Source organism: Rattus rattus, chromosome 14 (genome assembly GCF_011064425.1).
Source record: "Rattus rattus isolate New Zealand chromosome 14, Rrattus_CSIRO_v1, whole genome shotgun sequence".
Taxonomy (NCBI): Eukaryota; Metazoa; Chordata; class Mammalia; order Rodentia; family Muridae; genus Rattus; species Rattus rattus.
The window spans coordinates 41,406,088-41,415,914 of record NC_046167.1 but is presented as its reverse complement, the minus strand read 5'-3'; the positions used below and the strand labels follow the sequence as shown (position 1 = coordinate 41,415,914).

At 40.0% G+C, this 9,827-nt stretch overlaps 1 non-coding gene across 1 annotated transcript; it reads right to left on the bottom strand.

The window, feature by feature from the left end:
* Positions 1-779: 779 nt before the first annotated feature.
* On the bottom strand, positions 780-851 carry Trnaa-agc. Its single transcript has one exon. It is a non-coding gene; the product is annotated as a tRNA-Ala (tRNA).
* Positions 852-9,827: the final 8,976 nt, after the last annotated feature.

Here is a 9,827-nt window from a genome sequence, read left to right as displayed (position 1 = left end):
GTTTATATTACAAGTTAGCACAGTCTTTACTGCGATATTTTCAATTTTTTGGATTAAAAAGAAAATAAATATCACATATTCAACTGTGTACAGTGATTCAGAAATTATAAACATCTTAATATCACGAAGTGAGAAAACAAAGAAAAAGGAGAAGGAAGATACATATTTTCTATCTTCTTAATCTCTATAAGTGCATTCAAACTGAAGCTTCTTAAAGTGGAAGCGATTGGCCTGGACTACCATTTAAAATGCGGTTCTAATTTTTGTACACTGCGAGTCCAGATTGAGATTTCTCACCAGAATCTAGATACTATCCCTCCCACAGAAAGTGCTGCTATCTTAGGTGAATGGATTCCGGGGATCACCTGAGAACAAACCGGGAACTCACGTGCCGAACTGCGGCCGCATGATGTTAAAGTCAGGGTGATGCTCTTTCAATAGGAAAACTTTGGAGAAACTGTGCCATTCTCCTGTTAAATCATTGATCCTTTTCATTCCTGGAAACGAAGGTCCAGGATGAAACGATGGTCAGGTCACCTTCAGAACCTGAACCTTGCAGTTTCGACTGAGAGAACCGCTATTCCTAGCTGCATCTTCGGATTTTCCATTTCCTCGTTTGGCTTTGAGATGGTGCCTAGCTCACCGGCAGTGAAATCAAGGTCTGCTGTCTGCCCCGCAGCATTAATATTTTATGAAAGTGTTTGGCTTTCTCTTCGAATAAAGAAAAGTGTAAATTCACAAGCCTTGAAAATATTGGAGGTGCTTGGGCTTGAAAATATTGGAGGTGCCGGGGATTGAACCCGGGGCCTCGTGCATGCTAAGCACGCGCTCTACCACTGAGCTACACCCCCGACACGGAAGGGCTCTTGGGAATACATTCAAGACAGAAATCTGATTTTTGCTGGAGTTTGAAAGTGTGAATAGAAGCCTAAGGCTACCGTTTTTTCCACCAGGTTTTGAAAACCAATCCAAATCTGCATCTGCCCATCGCTCCTGGGTCTGAATCAATGCCTTTTTTCGAAGCTCTGGATCTTGTATGCCTGGAGCCACCTCCCGAGCCCGGGGAAGAGCCAGGATGAATACTTTCTGTCCGTCATTATTCCCCTCTTGCCCGCTGCCTAATTTTAAAATGTTGCAGAGCCGGGAACTATGTACTGTAATCCCACTGCTTGGAAGGTGGAGACAGGAGGATTATCTAGAACTGCAGAACAAGGCAGAACTATACTGTGAGACTCTGTTTCCAAAACTGAAAGAAAAAAAGAGAGAGAGAGAGACAGGAAGAGAAAAGACTAAAGGTGGTTTTCCAAATTGAAAGTTGTGACTCCGGATGATAGATCGATGTGAACAAAGATATAGATAGGTATATATGATTATGTGATCGCAGATGACCTAAGCGTCGAAAAAGTGGGCCATTTGCAGGAAGGGAGAGGACCAGCCAGAGGGGGTGAAGCAATGCAGAAGGGGGGGAATTTTATGAAAATGCAATAATGAACCTAATTAATTTGTGTGCTGACATAAAATTAATAATAGTAATAATAAAAATACAGTAATGTATTTTTCTCATTTCTTCCTTTAAATGATTTATAATGCAACTGTATAAAGATATGGTTGAGAATATAACAGAGGGCTGAAATATGTTTGTGATACCTTTGCCAAAGACAGTACAATGGATGTCACCAGAGCAAAGCACTATTGGGCTAAGGAAGCGACAGGTACTAAGTCAATTAATCATACCAACCTAAGTTTTACTTTACAACTGACAGACGTGTCACATTAATATCACAAGAACATTACTGCTTCTCTCTATCTGGTTCTTGCACTCATTCAAAAATCAAAAGCATGAAAAGCCCAGTGTAGTGATTCCTGCCTTCAGCATTTGGGAGGCAAAGCTGGTGCATTATCTGTGAATTCAGGGCCAGCCTGATATACACAGTGAGTTCCAGGGCAACCAGGGCTACATAATAGAGAGAACCTGTCTCAAAACCAACAAACAAACACACAAACAAAAATCCAACCAACCAACGAACAACAGCAATAAAACAAAACCACTCAAAAACCAAAAAGCCCAAAAGCAAGGCGACATTCCATCCTTCTTTGGACTACACTTGCATAAAAAATCCCCATGTACTCAGGTAATATTAATTTATTATATTATCCTGCACATGTGGTTTGGATTTGGGCCTCTTATTAAGGTGGTATTGCAGATCGCCATTCTATAAATCAGACAACTGTCATCTTCATCAGACCAGCTGTATTTGCTTATAAAGGATAATCAGAGCTGGTCTTGTTGAATGTTGATGTTCTTTATGGAAGGAAGGGGTAGGCAGAGTCATTGGACCTTGACCTGAATATTCAACCACTGTTCCCACCTAAGGTTTTGCAACTCTGCCCTAATTGCATATGGCCTTGACCTCTTGGGGAGGAAATAGGGTAAATAGGATGGAGAAGATGACTGGCAGAGAGGGGATCCACCTATGCAGATGTGGGGAAGCCATCTATCATTTACTGGATGAAAACTTTCTAGTGTAGCTACTTTTGGGTCACCCATCCCTCACTTATGACCTGAAAGTAAGCCCAATAAATTTATTGGTCCTCCAGACACCAGCCAAGGACTTCCTTTCCTCCCTACCTGGCTATTACACAAATCAAACTACCAATACACTTTCAGAGTTTTTTTGATAAGCTCACTAGAGGAATACCCTGAATGCCATGCCAGTTGTAAGAAGCTTCACTGGTTATCACTCTAATGCTGTAATGGCAGTTAGGGTTACTTCTTTTGGTGTGGGATGAGGAATGAGATAGAAATTGGTTAGGCAGTTTAGGGTTAAAAGACACAAAGAAAAGTAAACAATTTCTCTCTTGGATAAAAGTAGAAAATATGCTTGGGATTCTTGGCAGCCTCATCCTTGCCCCAGACCAAATATGCCAAAAGTGCTTTGGATACACATATTAAACCATGATTAAGCCATCTCTTATAATAAACCTTTACTGTTAGTAGAAACTACAAATGATCAGCATACATTGGCTAAGGTATTTACCCTAACAAGGACTCATATTTTCTAAATTTTCTTTCCCCTTTATCATCCATTCAAAAAGACCAGTGTCAGCTCTCTAGGTTTCAGGTGAAGACCAAACAAGCCAAAGAATGAGAAGGAGCCAGAAGATTAGAATAGATTGCAGAGTTAGTTTGAGGCCAAGCAGAGGAAGTCAGTCAGAAGCCAAGAGAGGCCAGTTTGAATCAGTGAGCTTGGAGAGGAGTTTGGGCCAGAACGGCTGAGTTGAACCAGCCAGCCAGAGATAAGAAAAAGCTAGAAAGGGTGAGCTTATTCAGCAATAAGCTTCTGAGATGACAAGTACATATGGCAAATAAAAGTCACTTTTATACTATTCTTCCCAAATAGCTCCATGAAGTAGGAATTTGCTGACACTGGTCTTCACTGATGATGCTCTTGCATGGGTTTGCCTTGCCTTCTTCACTGAACATTGCCTGCCTTAACTTCATAGAGAGAAACACACCAAAGAACGTCTGGTGGTATTCCTGCTGCTTCTTGCTGCTTCCAAGGACTCATGCCCAAATTTGGAGCCTCGCAGTTTTTTCTGGATGGGGTTGCAGGTACTAACTCATGTTTGGTGTTTTTCTAGTACACTGGACTGCTGACAATGAAGATTGGAATTAACCCAAAGAACTAGTTCTTAACATATCCACCACCCCCATTTCTATTAACTTTTCTTTTCCCCTTCCTCTAATGGGTGATGGGCTTGAAGGAAGGTTAAAGCATTAAAGAACCACAATTAAAGTAGGTTTTGAAAACTCTAAGCCTTCAGTTCCACCAACAGAGAACCAAATATTTCAAACATATTAACCTGTGGGGACCATTCTCATTTAAACCACCCCAGTGAGAAATATTTTGGCTTATTAGGAAAAATATTAACATTAAAATAAATTGGGGCTGGAGAAATGGTTCAACAGGAGCTCTTGTTTGGAAATTCCAAGGACTGTATTTCAAGGACTGTAATTTACATTTTAGCACCCATTTAAGAAGCCAGACACCTTCCATATACCTGTAACTCCAGTTCTGAGCAGGGCAGAAACAGGTGGACCACTGGGTGCCAGCTTCCAATGTCAGCAAGAAAACTGGAACCGGGTTGGGGATTTAGCTCAGTGGTAGAGCGCTTGCTAGCAAGCAAGGCCCCTGGGTTCGGTCCCCAGCTCCGGAAAAAAAAAAAAAAAAGAAAACTGGAACCCCGGGAGAGAGACCCTGGCTCAAAGGATTAGTAAAAGTGATAGAAGGGATACTCACATTACACATATGTACTTATATAGAAACACATACTTCAAAGTTAATATGATTATAAATGTTGACAACTATTCTAAAATTCGAGCTTTTGAAGCTAAACTAAACACTCATTATAAGGAAAAAAATCAGCCTGCTACCATCATGGGTCTCATGCATGTTCCCTGGAAGGGTCCGTCCCAGTCAGTGCTGCCAAGTACAGTGTCACTGTAGCATCCCTACTTGGCTAAGGTTGATATCTGACAATGGGAAGGAACAGATTATTTACAAATTGGCCAAGAAAGGCTGCCTACCTCTCAAATTATGATCCTGAGAGAGTCACATTAATGTGACACAAGTCTGTTATAAAAGTGACTTTTATTCACTAGATGTAATTGTCCTCTCAGGGGCTTACTGCCTAACAAACTCACCCTTTCTAGCTCTTTCTGATCTCTGGCTGACTGGTTCAACTCAGCTGTTCTGACTCAAAGTCCTCTCCAAGCTGACTGATTTAAACTGGCTTCTCCTGGCTTCTCATTGAATTGCTGTGCTTGGGAAAAGTGCCTCTGAAGTCCAAGAAATAGACTGCACTGAGAACTGGATTGCACTGACTGCATGAACCAAATGGAACCAAACAGAACATTACATTCTCAACTGAACTCAACTTCATTCAACTGAACTATACCAAACTACACTGAGCTGAACACTGCTGAACTGCCCTCCACTGTGGCTCACTCTACTGCTCTTAAGTAGCTTCTCCTCTTGTCTGCTCTCGTGTGAGTTGGGCATATCCTAACTCTGACTCTTTCTGTTAGAATCTTTCTCTGATTTGTCACTTTGTCTGCCCTTCTATTAGAGGTCACTTTCAAACATAGGCTGCTGCCTTCTACAAACACAAATTACCTTCATTATTTGGGATTAAAGGTATGTACCAAGGGCTTGTCTGTATTCCAGCCAGAGCACACAGACCTAGAAGGTCTTTGGAGGTGATCCCTTGCCAGAGCAGCCATGTTGCTGGATTAAAATTCCTCTACATCTGTTTTGTGGCTGGTAATAAAATCTTGAGAATCTTTAAGTCCAAAGGATACCCTGATGTTCCTGAGAATCACTACCATTTGATCAAGAAAGCAGTTGCTATCCACGAGAATCTTCAGAGGAACAGAAAGGATAAAAATACAAAGTCTATCTGATTCTGATAGAGGGCAGAATTAAAAGAGCAAGACTGTCCTCCTGCTTAATAGCAAATATGAGTCATCTATGCTCCCTGCTCTAGTGGCATAAATTTCTCTTGTATACATGAGCAATAAAATCACTTGGGTCAGGAGCTGGAGAGATGGTGATGGCTCAGTGGTTAAGAGCATTGTCTGCTGTTCAGAGGTCCTGCGTACAAATCCCAGCAACCACATGCTGGCAAGCATTTGCAATGAGAGCTGTCTTATGGTATGTCTGAAGACTATAGTGTACTACAGTGTACTTATATATAATAAGTAAATCTTTGAAAGGAAGTCCTACTTTCAGCACTCAGGAGGCAGACTGGCAGATCTGTGAGTTCCACATCTACATATGGAGCTTCAGGATGGCCAGGACTACATATAAAGACCCTGTCTCAATAATTTAAATATAAATTTAAAAGTAAATAATAAAATTGTTTAAAACAAAACAAATAAAATTAGCGCTGGATGCTGAGCAGGTAGCACCTATACTGTAATCCCAGCACTGGGGAAGCTGAGAAAGGAGATTTCTGTGAGCTCAAAAGATAACCTGGGCCTCATGGTGAGTTTCAGTCTAGCTTGGGCTACAGAGTGAAATCTTGTTTCAAAAACAAACAACAAAATAACAGACAAATACTGAATACACACATACTTGAAAAAACCACACTAGACAACTAGTAGTATTATAAATATAAATTCTCAGTATGATGCTGTGGACCCAAAAGGTCATAGAGAACCCTCAAAATCCATACTCAACAAAGATTTTGATGCTCTCAAGACAAACAGACATTTGATGGGTGAGTCATTCTCCAGAATGTCAAAGCATGTATTAAATGAAAGCATACACAATGGCAGAAACAATTATGTCTCAAAAATTGAAATTATTGTCATAAAATTTTTATCCTAAAGGTTGATAACTCCAGCTCCCACCCCAAACAAAACAAGAATCCTAAAGCTGACCAGGAAGACAGTTAGACAGGGGCAAGATGACTCCAGGTAAAGGTGCTGGCTGCCAAGCCAGAAGACGTGAGTATAATCTTTGGGAGTTTCAACACAAAAATCACAGATATAGTCTTAAGGGAAATAAGAGAAAGCTTATTGTGGAGCCATTTCAAGTGACCATGGTATAGGAACACAGACTTCGGTTACTCTAAATTCTAAGTTCCAATGTAGAAGCAGTTTCATAGTTTACAGAAAAAAGAAAGCCATATGTCAAGGCAGGTTTAAAATACATTGGAGGGCACGTCAGAGAGATGGTTATCAAAAAATAGGGAAATTTTTATATAGGTCCAATATGCTGTGTAATAACCATGTCAGCTTTTGCATTGGTGGAAGCCAGTTGGTGTCTGTTAAGTCAATAAGTACCAAAGGCTTTTATTACTCACAGGATGGTAGTTTCCACACAAAGGTAGTCAAGGAATGGCTGTTCTAGGGAGCCAATGCTAGCCCAAGACCTGCAACATTCCAATCTCCCTGCAGTACTGACCGAACTTCTAGTCAGTCGATCTTTTCTCTTCTAGGAGTTTTCATTTACAGGACCCACATGTTGGAAAGATAACTCTTACAGGTTGTACTCAGACCTCCCTGTGCAAGCCATCCCCCAGTGCTCACACACCAAAGAAATAAAAAAATGTGAGAAGAACCATTTGAAACCTCTAAAGACTCCAATTTTCTACTTCAAGGACTATTTGAACATCTACTAATGGATACCATTTAGTTATTTAAATATTTGAAAAACTGAGTGTGCTGGGTAGTTTTAATGTCAACTGCCCTGCTTGAGTGCCTATCCTGATTTCTTTCAGTGATGGATTATGATGTGGAAGTATAAGCCAAATAAACCCTTTCTTCCTCAACTTGCTTTTGATCATGGTGTTTCATCATAGCAATAGTAACACCAAGACACTGAGCATGTTTTATTATCTTCAAAAATAAAATTAATATAATTTTAGTTGTATTAATATATGTAACTAAATTAATAGAAATTTAATTGTATTAGTCTTCTCTTCCAAAAGTTGAACACTATTGTCAAGTACATTTTTTGTTACAGTAACAGAAACCTCCTGTTGCCAATGATAGCAACTGATAGCTTTTAAATGCTTCATATATTGCACCTTTCCAACATGGTGGTACATTAGCTGTGTGACTAGACATAGGAGACATAGCTATGCAACAGCAAACCAGGTTTAACCCCTGCTCTTGTTAAGTCATTTCTTCTCCCAGCAGGATATTATTGGGAGATTCTAATTCTTGGGGTCCATTCTTTCAGTAGTCTGATAGCCAAAGAGGGAACACAAATGTTTCTTTAGAATACATCTATTCCTGCCCCATAGGCTGGTTATTTAACAAAAGTAATATCATTCTCAGCCTTTGTGAGGCTGAGGCAAGAGAATTACCATGAGTTCCATGCTAATCTTTCCTCCAGAGTGAAACCCTGTCTAAAAATGAACCAACAATAATAAATAGTTTTTAAAGCTTACATATTTTTCTACCTGGAAAATCCTTCAGCATCCTTTAAGGATAGAGAAGTCTACTTAGTGTTGAAATGCCCAAGCTTTTTCTCATTTGGCAGAGTGCTTGCTTAGCATACAGAAAGACCTGGGCTCACTCTCCAACCCTAGAGAGAACACTGAACTGCCTTTAGGAAGCAAAGGAAGGAAGATCCGGTGTTCAAAAGTCACCCTTAATTATAAGAGGAAGTCAGATGCTACCATGAGATAGTGTCTCAGAATAAAAAGCTTATTTCTTTTTTTCCTTATTAAAAAAACACAGGCTCTTGACCTGATGACAAGGACCAGCCTCTCAGCTTGGAGACAGGTTCTGAGGAAGGGGTGTTTGAAAGCTGGGAAACAAATGACTGAAAGTCAAATCATAGGTAAAAGCTGAGAGCCTGTGTTCTACTCAGGATGGTTCCATAAACAGCTCTCTGTAGACAGCTCTTGGCTCTATAATCTGCTTGAGACAGCTCTCTATAGACAGCTCTCTCTCAAGATAGATCTCCCTCTTCTAGAGACAGCTCTCTCTTGCTAGAAAAAAAAATTTTGAAAAGCTCTCTGATAGCTCATGGATTTTCCAACCAAAGTCAGAAAAGCTGCTGTAAAAAAAAAAAAAATCTTAGAGTTTCTCAAAAAAAATTCTAAAAGAGCTGTATTAGCTCTTTAAGTAATTCTTGGAATTACTTGGAAGACTAAGGTCAGAAATCCTGTTAGAAAGAAAAACAAAAAACAAAACAAAACAAAACAAAACAAAAACCTAAGGGCTGGAGAAATGGCTCGGTGGTTAAGAGCACTGACTGCTCTTCCAGAGATCCTCAGTTCAAATCCCAGCACCCACATGGTGGCTCACAACCATCTGTAATGAGATCTGAGGCCCTCTTCTGTTGTGTCTAAGACAGCTACAGTGTACTCATATATAATAAATAAATAAATAAATCTTTAAAAAAAGAAAAAAAAAGCTAAAAGAGCTGTGTTTGCTCTCATCTCCAGACAGCTCAGCTCTTGCTAGAAAAATTTCTAAAATTTTGCTTCTGCTAGCTCATCTAATGCAGACCAATGGCCCAGTCTTTTATTTATTTTATTTAGATATCAATTCAGTCATTTTCTCCAGGTTCCCTCCTGACCACCCCATGAATGTGCACTACATGACCTTACCCCTTGATTCTTAGAAGAAAATAGCAAGCACATTTTTTTTAACATTACAAAAGAATTCGGAGATCTGCCTACCCTTTGTTAAGTACTGACAAAGCTGTGTAGGATCTGGCCCTGAAATTACCATTCCTACCATGCCTTGGACATGGACCTAAACTCTGCCTTGGTAAGCATAAACAAAAAAACTTAGCTGGGTAGGATCTTGCCCTTCGAACACCTAAATCTCTTTATCTCGTTCATTAGTATCTTTCTGACAAGTGTCTCATAGTGTAGCTGCCTTTGTTCCTTTAGATCTGTGAAATTCCTTATACAATTCATATTGCCTCTGTACATTTCACAGAGTTGAAAACTTACATACTTTTTTTTTTTTTTTTTTTGGTTCTTTTTTTCGGAGCTGGGGACCAAACCCAGGGCCTTGCGCTTCCTAGGCAAGCGCTCTACCACTGAGCTAAATCCCCAACCTCCCTTACATCCTTTTTAAACTCATGTTTCCAGAGTTATTTCCCTCAGCCTTAAGGTCTCAGCACTTACCATTTTGCTTCATAGACACATTCTTAACTCCTGGACTTGTGCTGTCTCTAACTATCATGGAGTCATTAATGTCAATAGGGAGACCATTCCTCAAAGAAAGAGCATAAATGTATGTTCATTATTGTACAAACAAGCCTTGTACCCACAGCAATCATATTTGTGGAGGC